The sequence below is a fragment of the Astatotilapia calliptera genome, chromosome 20 (assembly GCF_964374335.1).
Source record: "Astatotilapia calliptera chromosome 20, fAstCal68.1, whole genome shotgun sequence".
NCBI classification, from domain to species: Eukaryota; Metazoa; Chordata; class Actinopteri; order Cichliformes; family Cichlidae; genus Astatotilapia; species Astatotilapia calliptera.
The window spans coordinates 14,847,871-14,871,743 of NC_137441.1; the positions used below are offsets into that span (position 1 = coordinate 14,847,871).

The following is a 23,873-nucleotide window of genomic DNA, read 5'->3' on the forward strand; positions in this document are numbered from 1 at the left end:
GTTGGTTTGAAATCTTCTCTGAAACGTAAAGATAGCCAGAAGATACGATTTCTTTCCAAAAAGGCTGCGAGCCAATCAGAAACTGAGAATCTCAACAGCTTCTCTGTTCAGAGAAACTACCCCCTGTTTCAAATAAATGCTCTGCACACTGACACAGATGTAAAGTGCCTATTCACTGTCATTTTTTTTCTTCTGGTACAATCGTACTGACTCATAATATTCATGCAAACAATTATACAACAGTTATAGTCTTTCATTTATAATCTTCCCCACACACTGATGTGTGCCTACATGCTAGCTTTTAGCAGATATCCTTCTGATCCCACTCACAGTATCATGCTCTCTTTTAAAAAGATTTTTTTTAAATCATGCAAACTACCATTCAGTTATGCATACATGATAAAAAGAGGGATATGTTGCCCCGACTTTAAGTAAGAATGATAATGTTTAGAAGAAAAGCCACACAAATCTTCCTTTTTAAAATATGTTTGAACCAAGTGCAATTTTTGTGTCCAATTTCAACTTCTCTCTTTTGTGGTTTGTTTGTTTTTTCTCTAAGTGTGATTTGCCAATGCTAACTTTTGTCAGTTTTGATTTTCTTTAAAAGAACTACAACTGACAGCGTACAGAATCAAAAATCAACTTTTCATTTTTGTGCACTTTTTTTCATAAGAAACAAAGGTGAAGGTGATTTAAGTGTCTCATTAGGTTAGTTGTTAGGTGGTGTTCCTCTGCAATTTAAGTGAAGTTTGTGCCCTCCTCACTCACAGTGAAGAACTTGCTAACAGCCACACCATGGCGACATGTTGGTGTATGGCTGTGAGTGTGCCGGTGACCATTGTGTGCATGTTGCACATCCATGAAATGGGTTGACTCATAATCTGACAAATGTGAGACTGACGCTAAGAACGCTGATTACACTGATCCCAAATCCAACAACGGCTAACTTGATTAGCTAACTAATGTTAGCTCTATGTCAACTCTGTTCTTCAAACTGCAGCAATACTGACTCATCCAGATTCAAAATACATTGCACGCTCTGAAGTGATTTGTGAAACCAACACTTTGCAGTTGCAAACTGTGCTTGTAGCAATGGAACAACACAACTGACTTTACAAAGCAGATTACTTTTTGGGTTACATGTTGCCGCTACAGAGTTTTCCCATCAGGATTCTTTATTATTATTTATTTTCCTTTTTTGTCTTTCTGTTATAATCTCTCTGGCAGAGACCCTCGGCAGCACGTAGTTGTTGAGAGCTTTGAAAATGTAAGCCATTCTCAGTGGCTTTTGGTTTGCTTGTTAAGCGTGATGGTAACTTTACAGATCACAGCGTTAATGGTCCATGAATCCTCAAAGTGTGCATGTGCATACACATGCAAGCATGTCAGCTGTGTGCCTAATAGCTCAGGGATCGAGGGGCTGTAGATTGGCCAGTCAGCCAGACAGATGTGCCCTAGCCTTGACTTGTAGTGCAGGGCTTCAAACTGGCCTGCCACCCAGCATTAGTGCCACGGATCTGTTACCAAAGGGCACCAAAAGTTACTCTCAGCATAAAATGCTCTAAATTATTAATTCTGTTGTATAAGGCAGTAAATGGCATTGCAGTGGCCATTCAAGGATAACATATTCAATAGATACATATAATGTGCATTCTAACAAATTTATATCAGATAAAATTACCATACCACAGATCAATACAGTGACTGCACAGCACTTCTCTTACTATTCGCTTAGCCTAATTAAAAAAACAAAACAAAAACAGGTTCGTTGGGCCTTCATCATTTTCACCATATTTTCCATGAAAAAAGCCTCGGAAGTGGTTACCACGGCTCATCCCCTGAGTCATCACTTGACGCAATTAACTAACAATTATGCAGGATCCTCCCGACTAATTGTCGAGTGCATGGAATGTTTAGTGTCCATTGTCTCGCTGTGCACTAAATATATTTCAGGCTTAGCGTGGCAAAAGCTTGCCATTAGAGTCTGAGCACGGTAATTCATACAGTAAGTATTGATTCATGTCTCAGCGGCACTACAGCATAATGTCCCTGAAAACAAACGCGAACAATAAATAAAGTAAAGAAAAGGCAGTGATTTACATAGTTATGCTTTTAACTCCCCATTATGTCTATTTGTAATGCACTTATAATCCAAACGACATAAAATAATGTACTTAGAACATTTTAGCTTTACTATTACATGTAAGTAATGTACTACAGCCTCTTCTGCTGAACGTGACCTGAGAGAAGTTATTCTCCTCTTTTGAACCTTGAATCAGAATCAGAAGACTTTATTTATCCCCAAGGGGCAATTAACAAACAACAGAGCAGCATGACGTTGAAGATGAGCACAATAAGAACAGGCAATAAGAGTGAAATAATGAATATACAGTATATACAGTTTTAAAATTAAAGTGACTGAAAGGTGAATAAATAACTGTAAGTGACTAAAAGTGAAAAAAGTGTCGGTAGTATAAGAAGAGTGTAGTTTATGTTTATGGGTGTGGGAAATGGCCTTATCGGCTGGAGTTAAAAAGCAGAGTGGCTTTGGGGACAAAGGTGGCTCTCCTCCTCTCAGTCTTGCAGGAAATGCAGCGTCGCCCAGAGGGGAGCCATTAGAATGCAGGGTGAAGAATGTGAGATGGGTCGTAGATGATTTTGGCTGCCTGTCTAAGGGCCTGTTGGCTGAAAACCTGTGCCAGAGTTCTGACAGGCAGGCCAATGATTTTAGAGCACACTGATGGAGTGTGCTGCAGTCTGTTCCTGTTCTGAAGGCTGGGGGAGTGGAACCAGCAGGTGATGGAGAAGACCATGATGCTTTCCAGGAAGGCATAGTAAAAAGTCATCATGATGGGTGTGCTGACTCCAAAGGAGTTGAGTTTCCTAAGGAGGTATAGCCGTTGGTGGCACCTCCTGAGAATCTCCTCTGTGTTGGCAGAGAATTTAAGGAGGTTGTCAAAGATGGTTCCCAGGTATTTGTACTCCTCAACTACCTCCACTGGTTTCCCGTGGATGGTGGTGGTGACTGAAGCGGCCAGATCCCTCTGCCTACTGGAGAAGGTCACCACCATCTCTTTGTTTTGCTCACGTTCAGTTCAAGTTTGGAGCTGTCACACCACTCTACAAACTCCTGAAGAGCAGGCCCGTGGTGTTGTGAGGGGCCTGACAGCAGTGACAGGAGAACTGTGTCGTCAGCATATTTAACCAGGTGACAGTTGGGCTGTGTGGATCTGCAGTCATCAGTGTAGAGGATGAAGAGCAGGGGGGAGAGCACACAGCCCTGGGGGGAGCCAGCTTTTGGGCTTTATTTTATTCAGCATTACTTCTTGAAGTAAGCAACCTCATCCAGTAATTTGATGAAAAGCTGAAGAAAATGACCCTACTGTAATAAAATGCTGCAGTTTTTACATGTCAGGTTATTTAGGCAGAGGAAACTGTAGTAGACACATGAATCTTCTCGCATTAAACTTCCTATTAGCCGGTTTTAGAAAGTCTGAAACCCTTTAAGTCTCAACTGCAGGCATAGTTGTCAAATTATGCTTTGAGGAAATATTCCTTCCATCTTTAGCTCATACTCAGCATTGCCACTGCATGTGATCCATTATTTCTTTGGTAGGGTTGCATGAAGGCGAACAAAATGCGCGTGTGTGTTGGTTTTTTCCCCGTTGTGGGAACCACAAGTTAACTCATAACCTAGTTCATGTTTCAATGCAAACACGATAAATCACCCACAATAACGATAATGTGATAATGCAACCGTACAGTTCTTTGATACGTGTCACGTAGCAGGACAGTTATTTACAGTAGATCGAATCTATCTGTGGAAATGAGGGAGAATAAAATAACCATAAAGGTAAAAACTGGTAATTTTGTTTGATTTATTGTATTGTGTAATATTGTTTAATTAATTAGCTCTCTGAGTCACTTTGTCCAGCTGTCTGTGAAATGTCCCCTGTGAGTTTCTTCGTCATCTTTCATTCAGTAAGCTCCACCACAAGAACTCATGAAGTAGTAATTCCAGAAAATTAAATTTGGGAATCCACTCAGGACCTCTTAATGGTTTAAAAAATAGTTATTAAAATATTTGGCACTGGTGTAGACCAGACCACTGTATCACATGGAAAGAAGTGCTATATCGGGTTACATAGTTTGTCCCAATCCTAATCATCACCAAAGTCCTTTCTCTTCAGAGTGCCAGACGTGTGTAGGTGCCATTTTTGCCCTACTTTGTACTTGAGTCACGAGTGACTGAGCCTTTTTATTTCTTTAGAAAAAGGGGGGAAAAAATGAATGCATCGTAAACCAGTTGCTCAGTTTGCACAATGTGAATCCACAGAATGCATAACTGTGTGATGCATTACAGGTGCAACTTGAGAAGGTGGATTTTTTTCTAGATGATTAGTCAGATCGCTAAATGAGTCTTTGAGACTTCTAAAATTACCTAAGTAGAGGTGATTTCTGATAAACTCTGTCTGTATTTTCAGACTTTTTTCTTTTCTTTCTTATAATTTAGAAAATGTGGTGTGTCTAAGCATGTCCAGGGGTTGCAGAAAAATCTCTTCAGTTGTTGTGGCCAAAATTGTGAGTAACCATAGAATGTCAGTAAACAAATAAAAATAAAATAAATAGCTGCATGTGATGTCTTGCACAAATGTCCCCTTTTTGTGCGTGAACCGATTTACCATTTGCGACATTTATGTAGTCACAAAGTGCGAAGTGTGCAAAGTTCCTATTTTTAAATAAAAAGTGAATCTTTTTAGTTTCATTTGCCTAAGGAAATTTGACTTGGCTCGACCTTTTCCAGCACTCCCGACAGCGTTCTGCTGTCTGCAGTGTTGCTCCTCTGAATGTTCAGGGCCACACTGAAAAAGCCTTACAGCTACAGTACAACAAGTACCCTGTTTCCATGCTGATAAAAGAGGGAGGAGAGTTTTTCATTCTTAAAGTTAGAGTTTCTGACTTCTTGTGGGTGGAGAAGTGTTTATACTGTAAGTTTAATCTGCACAAACAGAGCATATCTTCTTGATCTCATTAGCGAGGATGGGATGCTCTTCTTTAGCTTGCCTCTTGTTTTGTACTGCTGTAAATAACAAAAGAAATACTCCCTACTCTTGGTTCAAGAAAAGAGTGTTACATATGCATTTTCCATGATCAGATTTAGGCTGAGCTAAAGCCATCGTCTATATAGTTACAGAGGTGTTGCATCAGGTGTTTTACTTAAGCTTAATACCGGCATCTGTGCGAGAGACCTCTAGATTGGCTTTGGCTGCAAATAAATCACATTTGCTACCACCATCTAGCAAACATACATGGAGTTAGTTATTGGAGACATTTTTAAGTGTTTATTGATTGCAATGAATATCTGTTTGTGAGTGGACGTCAGCAAAAAAATGTACAAGAGGAAACGAGCTAAAAGTTCTTTATTGTCTTTTGAGTGCAGCTATATCTTCCCATTGAATGTATTAGATTTGATGCTATTATACCAGCCATCTGTCTCTGTACTTCCACTTATGTCGTATGCATGTTTGTTATATGTTTGTTCTCACTGGCGACTCACACTCATGCGTTAATTTGAATGTGAGGTGTTCCTCCGCCGTAAGTCTCTTTCTGTTAGAGACGCAGACAGTGGGAGCACAGTGTGCACTGGTGGGCGAGTTCACCTTTGCAACAGTAGCTGTTTATTGATTCCTCTGACAATCACTCAGGTGTTAGCGATGGAAGATCAGCCTCTGCACTCAGAGAACACGGTGACAGTGGGGCATTCATGCTGACTTCCCTGTTTATTTATTCATTAACAGGCGGTTTGCTCCTCAGCTCCGCCTCAGAGGACTATTTTCACCCGTTTCACCTCCTGAGGTTTTAGATAGTGGCACATCAGGCACCACATCTGTCACACATGCACACGCATGCACAGTAGCGTCAGCTTCACCCTGTGCTTACCATGAATGAGTGAGCCTGTGGGGGACAGTGAAAGCCAGAGGAAGAATGAAGGGTGGAGTCGAGGGCTCCGGGGACCATGGCAAGACAGATCCTTTATTGATTGGTTTAGTAAGAGAATCCTCAGGCTTTTAGTGGGGCTGCTTAATAAGAGTGGCTTGTGGAAAGAGAGATCACATCATCTGAACTCCACTCCAGAGGCTGCCTCTGGCTTTAAAGAATAGTTCACAGCAAAATCAAAACATAAACAAGAGGGGGGCTAATCCGTTTAAATAATGGTTTTCGGCACTCCACAACTTTCAGGATTCAGAGGTATCTCGTTACACAAGAGCTCACATCAGAGTCGTTTACTTGCACTTTCTCCCTGAGGTCAGTTCAGGTTTTCAAACATGCAATATAATGGCCCAAAAAAACTTTTGACACATGGCCAGATGAGTACCCTGTCACAAGCGCGTCCATACATCCGATTCAAAACCTAAAAGGTAGAATTTATGTATCTACCTATCACATAGTACATAGCAGGATCACACAAAACGAAACTTGAGATCTTGCGTTGGGTTTGTGCGCCTGTCACAGCGGGGATGGTGTGGTTTTTTGTGCACTGACGTCTCTTTTTCTTTTTTCCTTTTTTGCTGCACGCTCCCCTATCTGCCTATCTTGGTGTTAAGTCAAGTGCCTGGCTTCAGAGAAACTCTGAGCTATTTAAGGAGGCAGCACATTGTGCTAAGCGAGGAAGTAAAGTGACACAACTGGGGTTGAGATTTCTTGGTGTCTGAAAACCTTGAAAATATCTTTATTTAGCACTCTGCTCCCCCGACACCTTGCAGATTGCACCTAGCTACCATCAGATAATGAGTAGCTATGGAAGCAAGCAGCACATCAAAGCCGGAAGATAAACAACGCATTACTGACAATAGTTCTTTTACATTTTATTGCAAAATGACATTTCTAATCAGAAAGCCTCTTATTGCTATCTTTAGGTCATTTTAATTTTTGAGCAAGTGCTAACAAAAAAAATAGTAATCATCATTTTGACAATTCAATTTATAGATAATTTAATGTCAGGACTGATACAGACTAATGTGACTCCAGTGAATGTAGAACATGTAATATGGTGCGTATATTATTGAAAGAAGGGCTGGGACTATTTTGGGCTGTTTTTGATGATTTAATTTTATTATTTATGTATTCACCTCCACATGAAAGAGCGCTTAGGTCCCATGCGGTTTGTCTTTTTCTCGCTCATGCACACTTTTTCATGCAAACACATGCACAAATCCATATTTATTTAGTTATTTGCTACCATTTGTGCAACTACCATCACCCTTTTTTATATATATATATGTGTGTGTGTGTGTGTGTGTGTGTGTGTGTGTGTGTATATACACATATCCACATACGTCTGCCCTTTTGCAACCAAGCTGGTGCAGTTCATTTCAGTGTAAAGAGACACATTTGTGTGCTGATACAGTCTGGTGGGTTTTTTCATGTGCTTGGACTTGTTTAATTAAAGCACCTGCTGTTTGTCCCCTTCATTCACCCATTTGATCGATAGCAGGCTGGCTCTGTCAGTGTGGTAGCTGTAATGGAATCTTTGCTAACCCAATTAGCAGTGCCCCTGCACTATATTAACCCTATTTACATCGGTACACATACATCTCCCTGACATGAAGCATGCAAGGCCATGCAGCTGGTCAGACATTCAGCGAAATGAAGTCAAGTGCATAGAACATTTCATATAACAGGTTTAGACCTAATGTCCTTATCACTACTCATACCCTTTGGTTCTTCCATAGTGAGCATTAATGGTTGTAAAATATTAATGGCCTGTAATGTCTGTTCCTTTGTTGTTGTTGTTGTTGTTTTTTTTATTCAAATAAATTAAGTATTGGATAATTCAGGAAATAGGACTTGAATAGGATGTTTGGTACTTTTCCAAAGTCATTTCTGTTCATGAATGTTATCAATACCTATACTGTTTTTTCTATATACAGAAGCATTGTGACGTCTCCAGTTATGTGTTTTTTTCTTGTTGTTTTTGTGTTTTGTTTTTCTGCTGGCGACCATTAGTAAGTCGATGATTCCACAGCAAAAACGGCTGGTTCATTATGATGATGTTTGTTTATCCCGTGCTTATGTTAAAAATGCGTATTTTTATTGAACTTTTCTCAGCTAATGCTTTTCATCATGCTCAAAAATTCACTGCAAGTGGCGCTATACATATGATGTCAGCCATCATTGTCTCCTACTGTTAGATGCTTATATAAGCATATTCTGTTTATTTCACTTTTCATTATTTATTTATCTGCTATTATTTGTGCCAATAAAACAAAGAGTTATAACAACATATATGAAAAAACAACTGTTATGACGTTTTTTAGCTCTCATCGTGCTGTGTTTGAACATTATAAAACATTGCCATTAGCAGGTTTAATACATTATACTGTATATTTATGCTACAGAAGTTCATCTGTTTGGCTCTCATTTCGCTTGTTTTTGTACTATGTTTAGTTTAATTAATAATTAAAATGATTAAAATACTCTTGCTGGCCACTTCATTAGGTACACCTGCTCATCCACTTGTTAACCCTAATGTCTAATCAGCGGCAGCAACTCAATGCACTTAGGAATGTAGACATGGTCAAGATGATTTGCTGAGGTTTCAGAGCGGAGAAGAAAGATTTAGGTGAATTTATGTGATGGCTGTTGGTACCAGTCTGGTTGGTCTGAGTATTTCAGAAACTGCTGATCTACTGGGATTTTCACACACAACCATCTCTAGGATTTACAGAGTATGCTCTGAATAAGAGAAAATATCCAGTGAGTGTCAGTTCTCTGGGAGAAAATGCCTTGTTGATGCCAGAGGCCAGAGGACAACAGGCAGACTGTTTCGAGCTGATAGGAAGGCAACAGAAACTATTGGCTTCTCTTCACTGGCTCCTAGACTCTAACTCAAAATCCTTCTGATCACATACAAGGTCTTGAATAGTCAGGCCCCATCTTATCTTAAAGACCTCGTAGTACCACATCACCCCAATAGAGCTCTTCGCTCTCAGACTACTGGCTTACCTGTGGTTTCTAGGCTATTTAAAACTAGAGTGGGAGGCAGATGTTTCAGGCCCCTCTTCTGTGGCGCAACCTTCCGGAGACAGACACCCTCTCTACTTTTAAGGTTAGGCTTAAAACTTTTCTTTTTGATGATGGTTGATACACCACTCTGCATTTATTCATTAGTTATTATTAATCTCTGGCCTGTCATCCTCCCCTCACCCTAACTTGTCGCAGCAGTCCCTGAGCCTGGTTCTACCAGAGGTTTCTTCCTGTTAAAAGGGAGTTTTTCCTTCCCACATGTCACTAAAGCACTTGCTCATAGGGGGCATCTAACTGTTGGGGTTTTCTCTGTTTTCTGTGTATTATTGTAGGCAACAGCACCTTGTGGAAACAGTTTTTGTTAAATGGAGCTGAACTGAATAACCGTTCATTACAGCCAAGGGATGTAGAATGTTACTGTATCTCTAAATACACATTGTGTTAAACATTGTTAATAACCATTTCACTTCCTTTATGACTATAGTGTGCACATCTTCTGATGGTTGGTTGGAAACATGGCAAGAAGTTCACTGTACTCAAATGGCCTCCAGGGTTTGGGGGCAAAAGGGGTCCAACCTAGTACTACAGGGAGTGCAGAATTATTAGGCAAGTTGTATTTTTGAGGAATAATTTTATTATTGAACAACAACCATGTTCTCAATGAACCCAAAAAACTCATTAATATCAAAGCTGAATGTTTTTGGAAGTAGTTTTTAGTTTGTTTTTAGTTTTAGCTATTTTAGGGGGATATCTGTGTGTGCAGGTGACTATTACTGTGCATAATTATTAGGAAACTTAACAAAAAACAAATATATACCCATTTCAATTATTTATTTTTACCAGTGAAACCAATATAACATCTCCACATTCACAAATATACATTTCTGACATTCAAAAACAAAACAAAAACAAATCAGCGACCAATATAGCCACCTTTCTTTGCAAGGACACTCAAAAGCCTGCCATCCATGGATTCTGTCAGTGTTTTGATCTGTTCACCATCAACATTGCGTGCAGCAGCAACCACAGCCTCCCAGACACTGTTCAGAGAGGTGTACTGTTTTCCCTCCTTGTAAATCTCACATTTGATGATGGACCACAGGTTCTCAATGGGGTTCAGATCAGGTGAACAAGGTGGCCATGTCATTAGTTTTTCTTCTTTTATACCCTTTCTTGCCAGCCACGCTGTGGAGTACTTGGAGCATGGAGCGTGTGATGGAGCATTGTCCTGCATGGAAATCATGTTTTTCTTGAAGGATGCAGACTTCTTCCTGTACCACTGCTTGAAGAAGGTGTCTTCCAGAAACTGGCAGTAGGACTGGGAGTTGAGCTTGACTCCATCCTCAACCCGAAAAGGCCCCACAAGCTCATCTTTGATGATACCAGCCCAAACCAGTACTCCACCTCCACCTTGCTGGCGTCTGAGTCAGACTGGAGCTCTCTGCCCTTTACCAATCCAGCCACAGGCCCATCCATCTGGCCCATCAAGACTCACTCTCATTTCATCAGTCCATAAAACCTTAGAAAAACCAGTCTTGAGATATTTCTTGGCCCAGTCTTGACGTTTCAGCTTGTGTGTCTTGTTCAGTGGTGGTCGTCTTTCAGCCTTTCTTACCTTGGCCATGTCTCTGAGTATTGCACACCTTGTGCTTTTGGGCACTCCAGTGATGTTGCAGCTCTGAAATATGGCCAAACTGGTGGCAAGTTGCATCTTGGCAGCTGCACGCTTGACTTTTCTCAGTTCATGGGCAGTTATTTTGCGCCTTGGTTTTTCCACACGCTTCTTGCGACCCTGTTGACTATTTTGAATGAAACGCTTGATTGTTCGATGATCACGCTTCAGAAGCTTTGCAATTTTGAGACTGCTGCATCCCTCTGCAAGATATCTCACTATTTTTGACGTTTCTGAGCCTGTCAAGTCCTTCTTTTGACCCATTTTGCCAAAGGAAAGGAAGTTGCCTAATAATTATGCACACCTGATATAGGGTGTTGATGTCATTAGACCACACCCCTTCTCATTACAGAGATGCACATCACCTAATATGCTTAATTGGTAGTAGGCTTTCGAGCCTATACAGCTTGGAGTAAGACAACATGCATGAAGAGGATGATGTGGACAAAATACTCATTTGCCTAATAATTCTGCACTCCCTGTAGTAAGGGGTACCTAGTAAAGTGTTTGGTGACTATATGTACTAAGTGCATTCAACTAAGTGCTGTAGTTGAATGGGAGCCTCTAAAGTGTGTACGCTATCATTTGCCCTGTAACACCTGGGATAATGAATGTATGGAAAATTAAACCAAACTGAAATGACACATAAACCCCATCTTCCCCTTGGTTGGCAGCTCTGTTTGTAAGCCAAAGTGAACAGATGTTAGACTCAATAGAAAGGAACTCCAAGCACAGTCAAAATGCTGTTCTTAACATTATTCACACAGGCGAAAGGCAGAAGATAATGATATTCTAGCTAACTGGTATGGGTCTCTGCTTCAAACCCCACATATCATTTTAGATGTAGCAGCACGATTTGTGCTGATAAAATTAGTCATCTGTGGCTTTTCTTCAGTGTCAGAGGCTGTGAGTAGTGTAATGGATGAGCAGGCGTAGTAACTTGGCAGCAGCTGTGCTACAGTGGAGGTGTAAGGTAGGTGGCCTTGGACAAGGAGTGTAAAGAAAGGCAGGATGACTCACCTAGTGAGGAGCATGCAATACTCCATTGACGAGCAACCCACAGAGCTCCCTCTCCTGTCTCTTCTCCATCTGTGGTGTTTCGTAGGACAGTCAGGGAAAGCAGGAGAGTGATGGGAAACATGCATGTAGGTTAACGTTTCAGAATTCACCTGGGGTAATGGTTTTTCCATAAGCTGCCATTGTTGAGGCTGACCTGGCTTTTAAGACTGAATCAAATCGATGGCTTCTCCGTCTGAGGCTGGGAGGAGCGAGGGAACCTGTCTCTGTCTGCACAGCAACGATAACACTGCTCAATAGGCACTAACCACCTTTCAAATGGAAATGTAGTATCCAGTGAAATTAGACACAGTTATCTGGATGGTACTGAGTAGCTATGGGGCTGTGAATGGGAGATGGTAGGGCGACTGTTGAGGGTGTGTCCCGCTTTGACTTTGTTGTCCCAGAGCTTAGCTTGTGCAGAACATTCGAGGTTCACGTTTCATGTCTTTGAGGTTCGATAAACACACCCAAAAACACGCAAAAAGAAATTGTGTTTCACATCAAAGGCATGTACGATTGGATGCAAGCTTGCAAGTGCAGAGGGTGACTCACCACCCAAAACCATGGGGGTGTGTGGTACAGACAGTATGCTAAGTTACAGTACACACTCATCACAGTGCCAGTTCGTTCTTCCTGCGTCTCCCCCTCTCTCTCTCTCTCTCCCTCACTCGCCATGTCTTTGCTTCCCACCGCTCTCTATCACTCATTAGCTTGCTTGCAAACACACATGCGCATCCAGACAAATTCAGACTAAGGGGGTGGATTCACAAATTGCTGACATAGAAAGTGAGTGCTGTGATCAGGTTCAGTGCTGGCTCAATCCTGTAAAACCCCCAGGGAAAGGTTTAAAATAAATCACTCATAGATTCTGCCTGCCCTGAAGATTAAAGTGGGGGAAGAGTGTGTTTGTGTCTCTGTGTGATCATTCGAAATAAGACAGTTTGTCTGCATTTGTGTCTCTTTTGTTTCTGTGAATTTACGCCATGTGCATGTAGTCTGCGTCTTCGTGAGAGTTACTGACTGTAAAGGTGATGAAAAGAGCCACTGGGTGGGTGTGCTAAATGGCTGCATGAGAGTGTTGGCATGTGTAACTGCTCCAATTGGCTTGCCGGAGTTGTCCTCGGGGAAATAAGGGCACCGGCACAAGCGAGATAGCCTGCCACTGATACAGAGTTATGTGTCTTTCCCATATTTGCAGGTTTTTCTTGTGCATTAAGACTGATGCCTGGAGATGCAACAAATGTGCAGAATGTGCAGATACAGGATGCAGTCATTTACATTTTGTATGCGTGCATGTTCATGCATCTCATATCTAGCTAGACCCATAGAAGTTTTATCTATGAGCCTGGAAATGTCTTTGTTTACATGAACAATATGTCTGAGCATATGTAGACGTACTGTCTGTGTCCAAAGGCTACGTGTGTACAGTGGGTTTAGTCAGGTCTTCCAAGAGGTCCATATGGCGTTAGGGGCAATAAATGGACTCTAGGGGGAACAATCGGCAGCTGTTTGCAGAGTCACCCTGAACCATGACCTTTACCCTCCAGTGTGTAAGGGCGTGTGGTTAAGTGGCTCTCTGCTCATTATAAAGTATAGAGTGCTCTGGATTTGAACCCACCCAGACCACCTCATTTGCACATTACACCCTTTCTAACGACACAGCTGAAGATGCTGCACTGTCGTCCGCTGTTTTTGTCATCCGGGGTTTTTGTACCCATGTTGCATGCCCTATAATTAATCCTATACAGTGTGCATCATCAGACCAAATCCCATTTATAGCTTTACTGTTAGTAAGTGCTGTTATTTAATAGATTATCGATACTGGTCAGTGTGTTAAGTGTTGATCAGCCTAAAGGAAACTAACTGGAAACTTTGTGATGAAATCAGATTCAGAATACTTTATTAATCCCAAAGGAAATGATATGACTTCAAAATTTAAGGAGTCAACTCTGTCAAATATACTGTCAATACAAGGTCAGATACTTTCAGGTAGGAAATGTTTTCTCACTTAATGTGGTTCATTGGTGGAAAAAGAACTAAAGTGCCATGAATCAGTCATCAAATAACTCAATGACATAAAAACATTCAGTCGTGACAAAATCATTCTTTCCTATTTAAGGATCGGTTGACTTGTACAGCGTGTGTGCACATAACTTGTAGGTTGTGACCTTTCAGAAAGGTCACTTAAAACGTGACGTGAACACATTGTGTGAGATCAATAATTGTATAGGGTCTGCCTGGGTTTCCAGGCTAACTCTATCAGCATAGATGATACCTGGTGCACTGCCAAACATTTCTGGGATTTGCAGTCAGGAATTTCTACTCTGCTGTTGCAGGATTGTGGACATCCATCCATCCATTTTCATCCGCTTTGTCCGGGGCCGGGTCGCGGGGGCAGCAGCCTAAGCAAAGAGGCCCAGACCTCCCTCTCCCCAGCCACCTCCTCCAGCTTATCCGGGGGAATACCAAGGCGTTCCCAGGCCAGCCGAGAGATATAATCTCTCCAGCGTGTCCTGGGTCTGCCCCGGGGCCTCCTCCCGGTGGGACATGCCTGGAACACCTCACCCAGGAGGCGCCCAGGGGGCATCCTTGTCAGATGCCCGAACCACCTCAGCTGGCTCCTTTCGATGTGGAGCAGCAGCTGCTCTACTCTGAGCCCCTCCCGGATGGCCGAACTTCTCACCCTATCTCTAAGGGAGAGGCCAGCCACCCTTCGGAGGAAGCTCATTTCTGCCGCTTGTATCCGCGATCTCGTTCTTTCGGTCACTACCCACAGCTCGTGGCCATAGGTGAGGGTAGGGACGTAGATCGACCGGTAAATTGAGAGCTTCGCTTTTACACTCAGCTCCCTCTTCACCACGACGGACAGGTGCAGCGTCCGCATTACTGCAGCTGCAGCCCCAATCCGTCTGTCGATCTCTGGCTCCCTTCTCCCATCACTCGCGAACAAGACCCCGAGATACTTGAACTCCTCCACTTGGGGCAGGAACTCATCCCCGACTGCCAAGACTGGATTGTGGACATAATTATAGTATTCTGACAGTAACTGTTTAGATAAGATGACGTACCAAACAGAAGTCTCAGACGTCGGTAACGAACAGTTCAGACCGGATACATGTAATGTTACACCCATGCTTGTAATGATTAATTGCATGTTAATATGGAAACATGAGCAGCAGTGCCAACATAACAGAATACAGTGCATATCACAATTATACCAATACCAAACAGTGCAACAACGCAATTAATCGCCCCTTGGCATAGTCATAAGTCATCAGAGAAGCCGTCCTTCGGTTTTCTGCATGATACTGAGGTTTCACTGCGTTGGGCGGAACAGACACCCCCTTTTTAGCTCCAGTTTAGCTTTGGTTCAGCTGAACCTGTGCTTGTTTTGACAGAGCAATCAGGTCTAGTTTGGCATGCAGCTGCGCTTTTAACCCCTCTGGGTTCGAGATTAGCTGGAGCCACTCTAGACCACGGCTAAGCACATCAGATGCTAAGCGACAGAGTAATTGTCCCATTAAGTTTAAACTGGAAAAGATTAGGTGCACTGTTAATAAAAGGCTGAAATGTTATGCTTTATTTCATGAGTACAGCTGCTGAGCAAGAGTACGCGAGGTGGATAAAAAAAAAGAAAAAAAAAAGCCTCTTGTGCTGAAAAGGTTGAGCGCCACGGTAGCTGAGTTTCAGTTTTGCTGGTAATTCAAAAAATCTTTTTTTCTTTGTAACTGTTGATTGAGCTGTAGAGGATTGGAAGGTGCGCGGTTGGCTTAGAGAGAAGATAAGGGAACTAATTCCTTGCCTCTTCTCTTTCTGCTCTTTGATCCTCACCTCCCGCTTCATATCTCTTTGATTGCCATGTTTATGACAGCTCCTTTTCCTTTTCTCCTCTTGCCTCTTTCCTCTCCTGCTGTGTGGTGTGGCATGTCAGCAGTTCATCTTCTGTTGGAGGTCTTCGTACACACGCGCGCACGCTCCGAATCGAGCATAGACAAGCGCGAGTGGAACACACACTCAAAGGAAGACACACCCGCCTCCATCCTAACTGAGGTAAAGTGAGTGCACCAGCATCCGTGATGAATAATTGAGTTATCTGGCTCTGCGCAGAAATAGCAATCTCCCCACATAAGTGTGAAAACATCACTTGCCACCGGAGACCTGGGAACTGGTGCTGCCATGTGGGTCTACACGTGTATGCGTGTGGGCTTCTGACTGTATTAGCTTATGTGGGACCTTTGTCATTTTTTGTGTTTTAATCTGTGAATATTTTAGAGAGGGAGTCACGGTCTCAACATGCCTTTCATTACATGCTGAGGTGGTGACGTTTGCGTATCTGAGCTACAAAATGAAAACGTATCAAATATTGTGACGTTGAAATGAGAGCATGCCTCCTTCAGCGTGATGCTCCGATCACTCAGGCCTGTGTGATTTGAAGAAGAACTAAAATGTGGAATCTTTTTGAGTCCATCTCCAGTCGTAAGAGCAGCATTTTGATCACACACCCTGCCCATGTAGCTCAAACCTTAAAAATATAATATTTTGCTAGAAAAATTTAAAGAGATGCACAAACATAAATGGAAATGGAATATATAACCAAAAAAACAGGCTTTGTACACTTCTAACAAGCTTTAAAGTCAAGTAACCACTTTTATTCTTCAATACAGCCTAACTCTCTTTCAAGCTTTCTTGCTATTTCTTTAAGTAGATTTCAGGAATAGTTGTCCAGGTTTCTTGAAGGACATCCGAAACTCTTCTTTGTATTGTCGAAATGATCTCACACTGCTTCAGTAATGTTGATGTCTGGGAGACCGGCACATGAATGATCCACTGGCATGGCTGTTGCTCAGGTGGTGGTGGTTCAGGTGGTTTGATCCTTTGCTGCTCCAGTCTTCATACCGAATATCCTTGGGCAGCATACTAACCCCAAGATGCTCTCTGATGCATCGGAGTGTGAATTTGTGTGAACATTTGATAGAAATACCTTAAACATAGAAAAAAGCACTTGTGTGAATAATGGGTGAGAATGGGCAAACGAGGCCTGTTGTATAATGTATTTTGAGTGATCAAGTAAAGTAGAAAAGCGCTATAAAGGAACCAGTTTATTTACCTTTAAAAAAAAAAAAATCCAGTTATGGTATGGGATCATAATCACGCTGAAAAATTAAGCCGTTACCAATAAGATGCTCAGATCAAAATCGATACTACTAATGATCCTTTGTATTCAGTTATAATATATATATATATATATATATATATATATATATATATATATATATATATATATATATATATATATATATATATATATATATATATATATATATATATATATATATATTACAGTTTTCCAATAGTACTGCAACATGACATATTTTTCCATAAACTGTCGTTGCTAAATATAGGACACGACCTGTTTCTGTAGTTTGATTGTGGTAACAGCAGCTCTGGAGATTATCGTAGTTGTTTAAATAATCATAACTAGTGTTTTGTGCGGAGCTTAAGCATTCCATCTGTCTCAGAGAGGACTGACCTGATGTAAATCAGCTACAACGCCTGGCATATATTCTCCCAGCGAGCACCTCCCAGGAGCCCTCTGAAGCAGTCGAAACGGTGACATGACAAAGCTGAGGGAGCAGAATCACAGCAAAGTGACAAATAAGGCCAAATCTGACAGGCGAATCCTCTGAGCAGCTCCACATTTTGACAGATCCTTCAGCGAAGAAGCACAAGCCAACGCCCTCCACGGGAGCGCGATTGGTTAATGCTGTTTCATAACACTACGGTGGAAATGATCACGTATGTGGCAGATCACCAATCAGATATGGTACATATACTGTACTGTGTGCTGTACAGTATAAAAGTGAGGTTATATAATAAGGAGGAAACCTTTGAAGAGTAAGTGTTAGTGCTGCAGTAACACAGGCTTGGGGGTGGACTCAACCAGCTGTTGGGTCTAAACACCCGGTGTTCCGTTATGGGGAGATAGCAGCAGATTAAACAGCAATCCCGCTGATCCAGCCCCACACAGTTAGCCCGCCACTCCCCCTCCCCCTCATACACGCCCACATTCATCACGGCGAGGAGGTGCTACTGTGAGTGACCATTTTATCTTCTGCTGGGCTGTAATCTGTTCTGTTCATGTGGCAGTGTTTTGCCATAATAGGTAACAAACCTGAAAAGAGGGCGAGGGTGAGATAGGGTTAAATCTGGGGCAGGCTGTCCCAGGATGGGTAGCTTCCACAGCTGTCAGCGTAATGGGGTTTACTGGGAGGGAGTGCAGGGATGACATTATCAAGACACTCAAGGTAGTAAGAGATGATGATGGAGCATGCTGCGAAAAAAATGGTGAGTTTCTGGTGTCATCATGCCGTTAAGCAAGTGTTTTGCATATGTTTGACAGCACGCTTGCACTGACATTTACACTGCTGCGTGTGTGAAACTGGGATTTAGCGATAGTGTGCAGTTTGGTTTCAGGCAAAAAGAAGTGAGCCTCATGCCCCTGCTCTTTGCTTCCTATGTGTTTTCTAAGGGGTTAAGAGTCTTTAGTGTGGAAATCGTCATTAATCTGCTCTGTGCAGACGAGTCAAACAGAGCTGGGAATATTAAAACATGTAGGGAGAAGTCTCCCTGGATCATTCGAAATCCTGTTTGGATGTTTCACTACATTGCAGCTGAGAGATTGAGCCATTCCCAATCCCGCTTTACTGCATCTGTCTCACCCATTCTTTGTTCTGGTGTTTTCCTCTCCCTCTTCTCTCTCTTTCTCTGTCTTTCTTTTTTTCTGACATTCTTGCGGCGACTTCTTTTTCTCTAGTCTGCCTGTCTCTCTTTCTCTCTCTTTCTCTCTCTCGCGCTTCTCGTCTTTTTGCTGCCAGCTGGGGAATTGGGAGGGTTCCTCCAAATTGGCACACAGATGAATAATGCATCTAAAGCAAAAGCAGAGAGCTGGGGTTGGATATATCTGTCTGTCAGACTCTTTCTCTGTATTACAGTTATGTACGGAGTTCTGCTGATACTTCAGAAGAGAAAAAGAGACGTTTGACGCACTCTACCTTTCTTCCCATTTACTTTCCCGTCTGTTATTAACTCTTTTATTCTCGGGAAACGTGAGCATGTATGGTCGCAGAACACTGCGGATAACATGCAAGTCGGATGGTGATACATAGTGTGAAAGATTCTTGAATTTTGGAGCTTTTCTTTTTAGTAACAACGCACATACATAATGCATACATAGTAGTTTGATTTCATTTGATTCTCTGTCACTGTATGCATGAGTTTCTCTGCATGTGTGTGTGTGTGCGTTTCTTGCTATTCCCAAACTGCAGTGTTAAAACGCAAACTGCACTCGTGAGCATAAGCTCACAGTAGAACCATCATTAAAGTAATGAGCAGGAAGTTAGCACTGAAGTCAACCATAAACAGAGAGTTAGAGAGGGAGAGGGGAAAACAGGGAGTGAGGGAGAGAAAGCGAGAGAGATCCCCAATCCCATAAGGACAAATCTTAAATCCTGAGTGTTGCTTCTGACTCATTCTGGTTAATTAAGTCGAGTCAAGTGAGAGGAAAATGGGGTCTTGCCTTCCCTGAGTCTGTAGGATCAGCACTATACTGTATTTGCAGCTTATGTAGTCTCTCACTGGAACTGTCCTCTGTGCACTCACAAAGCAGGAACGGAACAAATTGTATTGAGTCTATTCCTCCTATTTTTATTAGCTTGACCTGCACAGCCTCTTTATACTCAGAAGATTTCACACACACTTCCTGTCAGCTCTGAAATTTACATATACATCAAGAGAAAATGCTCCCATTCAGCATTAGCTTTCAGGCAGTAGATACGCTAATGGTTTCATTTCTCACACTTTATTATTCAACTCCCACCAATTCATGGTAAATGTTATTTGCTCTGCACATCCTGCATTCTGCAGTTAAAATAAACACGTATCCCACCCCCTCCGAAACTCAGAGAAACAAAGAAATCTGTTGAGCAACCTCTGGGATTTTCTTTGTTGTGTTATGGTGGAAAGATTTCGCCATGCGACAAAGGATGAGGCAAACAAGTGAAATGTCAAAACCCTGTGTAACTCTAAAAATAAAACAACACAAGGGCTGCCGTTCGAGGACATCATAGGCGCTCGATCGGGTGTGGAACAGATAAAACAAACAGTTCTTTATACCCAACAGCAACCGGGGTAGAGCTGCCAACTGTCCTCTGGTGAGAATAGCAGAGAGCGGATTTTAGAAATGTTTACCTGTTTAACATTTTAAACCAAGTGCCCTTAAGATTTATAATGGCAGACAAACAACAAGGGCCTTTAATCAGCACAGCGTATCCAAAATGCACCATAATGTGCAAAATATCATTTATTTACATTTGAATTACATAATACGCTTTGTGACGATGTAATACAAATGCTGTGTGATACAATAAAATCATAGTTAGTCCCATCACAGCCTTAAGGCTAAAGGATAAGCCTGACATTATTCTGTAGTTTCTGTACTCAAAGCAAATCCTATAAGAAGACTAAATCTAACAAAACATTAGTCCGTCCCTCTTCTGACGAATCTTTTAAAAGGCAGTTCTAGATTAGCTATTTCCTATCATGTTCTGAGTAATGTTAGGTCTGCAGGTTTTATCAAACGCTACACAAACAGCATTAATTGGCACGTTTGTCAAGCTGAGAAAATAAACTACACTGTTGATTTTGGACAAGTATGCAGGGCTGTGGCATGGACAAATATGCGAGTTTAGTTCTTGGATGGTGTTAGTAAGTCTGTTAGTAATGTGATGGGTTTTGATCCATGTAATTGGTTAAAAAACATAAATGCAGAGTATCAGTAGATGTAGTAGACAAAATGTAAATATAATGTAATGTGAAAAATATGAAAATCTTTTATTTTTATTCATTTATTTATGTTATTTAACCCCGTGTTTGCGTGGGTTCCCTCCGGGTACTCCGGCTTCCTCCCACCGTCCAAAGACATGCAGCTTCTGGGAATAGGTTAATTGGATAATCCAAATTGCCACTAAGTGTGAATGTGTGAGTGAATGTGAGTGTGACTGGTTGTCTGTCCCTGTGTGTTAGCCCTGCGACAGACTGGCGACCTGTCCAGGGTGTACCCCGCCTCTCGCCCTATGACAGCTGGGATAGGCTCCAGCGCCCCCCGCGACCCTGAAAAGGATAAGCGGAAGCCAATGGATGGATGGATGGATGGATGGATGGATGGATGTTATTTAACCTTCATTTAATAAGGGTAATAGTAATTATACAGATCAAAAATCTCAAATTAGCATGTCTTGTCCAAGATGGAAAGCAGCTCAATTCATTTCACTTCAATGTTATTTGATTTATATAGTGGCAAATCGCAGCAGCAGCAGTTTCAAGTCAAGGACTTTATATTAAAAGGTAGTCACCCTACAAAAATAAAGAGAAAACCCCCACAATCAAATGACCCCCTTTGAGCAAGCACTTGGCAAGAGCAGGAAGGAAAAAGTCCCTTTTAACTGTAAGAAACCTCTAGCAGAACCAGGCTCAGGGATGGGCAGCAGTCTGTTTAGTTACCATGGATTACACAATAATGCGCACACAGCAAAACATAAAAAAGACTGTATGTATGCAAAAGATGGACAGTGACATGTAAAAACATACAATATTATAAACTTTAAAGCTACAGAAACACAACTGAATTGTCACACAGTCGTCACAGGTGCACAGGTGAAGTGTTAACATAATACTAAATCGGTAGATTTTTGCACCTGATTCCAAGCAAATTTGAATATGCTCTTTCCTAATTCAGTAAATGCTTTGTAGATACATAAAAGGAACAACCCCTGGGAGCGAAGGCAGTGACTACCAGTAGTTTTATGACGGATGTAGGTCTGTAAATAAAAAATGGATAGCTGAGAGAGAGAGGGCCTTGAAAATAAGACGACACCCGTGGTTGAATTTAGGGAAAGACAAAGCAGACCATTCATCTCATAGACAGATCACCGCATCAGCAAAGTGCGTGCCTGGCTGTAAATTTTTAAATGTGTACAGCAAAGGGGTTTTGAATATGTGGCATGATTTTGGAATTATTTGAATGTTTAATAAGTGAACATATTAAATCACAAGTAACGTAAGGCTTAGGTGAAATGGCAGTTGATGATCTTGTGGTCAACAGAGAAAAGTCATACATTCTGTGCAAGAAAGACACATTCAGCAGCTCAGCAAAGGATAACTGTCAGCAGCAGTGCCAGAGCTGCAGAGCCGGATACTGATGTTCATGAAGTTAGAAACTAACTGAGGAAAAAAAAATTTTTTAATTTTTTTTTGATAAAACTTTAATTTTTTTTTTTACTTAATTTTTAAAATGTCAAAAAAATGTAGAATTTCCCCTCCAAAATTAATATATATATAACATATTTATTTATATCTCATAAATAAACAGGCTATTCTGAAACAAAACCAAAAAAACTGACCCTACACTTGCCACTTAATGCTTTTGCTCATTAAGGAAAGTATGCTTAGTAAGCTTTTAGCAGAGTCCAAATCATATTTGTTCTTGGTTATGAGATTAGAACGTTAGTCCAGGACAAAAGCTCAGCAGGTTAAATTCACTTGATCTTTTATGCGACCGTTTGTAACAGGTCACTTCGGGATAGGCATTAAATTGCAAACTGAATTTTCAAGTTCCTGTACAAGGTCTTAGTCCTGTGCCTGTGTGTGTGTGTCCGTGTGTATTAGTGAGGCTTAGCTGATGGCAAAAATGTCAGAGGGTTAAGCTGCGCACCCCCATCCCTCCACCCCACCTGCCTTCCTGTGCGTCTCTTTCCCTTTTTACTGCTGTCTCCCCATCAGTCCATGTTGTTATGCGCAGCGTAGCGGTGTCCCGCGGGGCCTGAGATTGCCACGGACATGATGTGATTCCGCGTCTCCTTTTAGCTGTAATATGCTGCACTACAGGCCTCTGATGAACTTGCCTCATAAGGCATGTTGTCCTCTACACTCTCCTCTTTCTTTCTCTGATTGCCATCTATTTCTGTCAAACACAGATAATGCGTGCTTCAATGACTGATCTTCAAATGGCATTATTGATTGATTTGGAGGTGGGAAGTAAAGAGGACAGACTGTTTAGTTACAAGTCGGTGCTGTGGAGGTGATTTAAGTGAAAATATGTCATATCACTCGATGGGCATTGGTGGCCTGTAACTGATGTGTTGATTTATTGGGAAAGAGCAGTGCTGCACACTCGCTCATTCACAAAGACCCACACACTTACGCAGCAACCCTCATATCTCAGAACTCCATTGTTGCCGTTGATTAATAATCACTTAGTTGAATTTGTCCTAATGTGATGACAGAGGTTGAAAGCTGTGCTCAGGATCATGGCAGGGGCATATCAGCCTTGTCTGGCTGCATTTACAAAAATTGCATGAATGCTGGCTTTATTAATCAAGTGTGAAGAGGGAACAGTGGGGTTTGGGGGAGTCTTTATGTGATGAATTCAATAAGCTTGGGGACAGAAGAGACAGTGGCCAACGTGGGAATTGGAGGGAAAAGAAAATTTAACTCACCTGTCTAGCATTGTAGACAGTTTCGGTTTTACATACTGAGGTTTTGAGATATCCATCTCTGAAAAGGTTATTGGTGCTGCTCAAAGTTACCAAAATACAAAAGCGTTCAACAGCAAGCTGTCAATCAGCGAGTCGTCGTCAGTTTTCATCGTGACTATTTTCAACTGAAGTTGACAGTCATGCCAACCAAAAAAAGTCTCTTTGCGTAGTTTTTGGAAACAAAATGGCCAAATCTGAAACTTATTTTAAGAGAAAAACGATGAGATAAAAAACTTTGTTGAGGTAACACAATGTTTTTTTTAAAACACCAGCCAAACTATAAATAGCGAAAAAAGGTGGAAATGATTGTCATCTATGAATAAAACACTGCATACTGTCACGTGTTGTTACGTTTGGCTTTTACTGTTACGTGTGTGTGTGTAAAAATAGTTTGTGGGATGTTGACAGATTTTCCAGATGTTACAGCTTTACTGATAAGTTTTTAATGTCGAATTACCTGCTAAAACTCTGATACTATTCCTGATTGTAACTATATAGTTACATAAGTAAATTTAACCAAGCAG

At 41.6% G+C, this 23,873-nt stretch overlaps 1 protein-coding gene across 4 annotated transcripts in view; it reads left to right on the plus strand.

Annotated features, from left to right (window-relative positions):
- The window catches only part of LOC113013122 (uncharacterized), a 46,775-nt gene that overhangs the window by 3,817 nt on the left and 19,085 nt on the right, over nt 1–23,873 (plus strand). Inside the window, exon 1 of one of the 4 annotated variants that reach the window (XM_026153766.2) lies at nt 13,940–15,808. The exons of 2 other annotated variants lie outside the window; for them this stretch is intronic. The gene's annotated coding sequence lies outside the window, so the exon portion shown is untranslated. Of the gene's footprint in view, nt 1–13,939; nt 15,809–17,964; nt 18,104–23,873 lie in introns of those variants that run through there. One more of the 4 variants, XM_026153767.2, reaches the window with a different exon arrangement.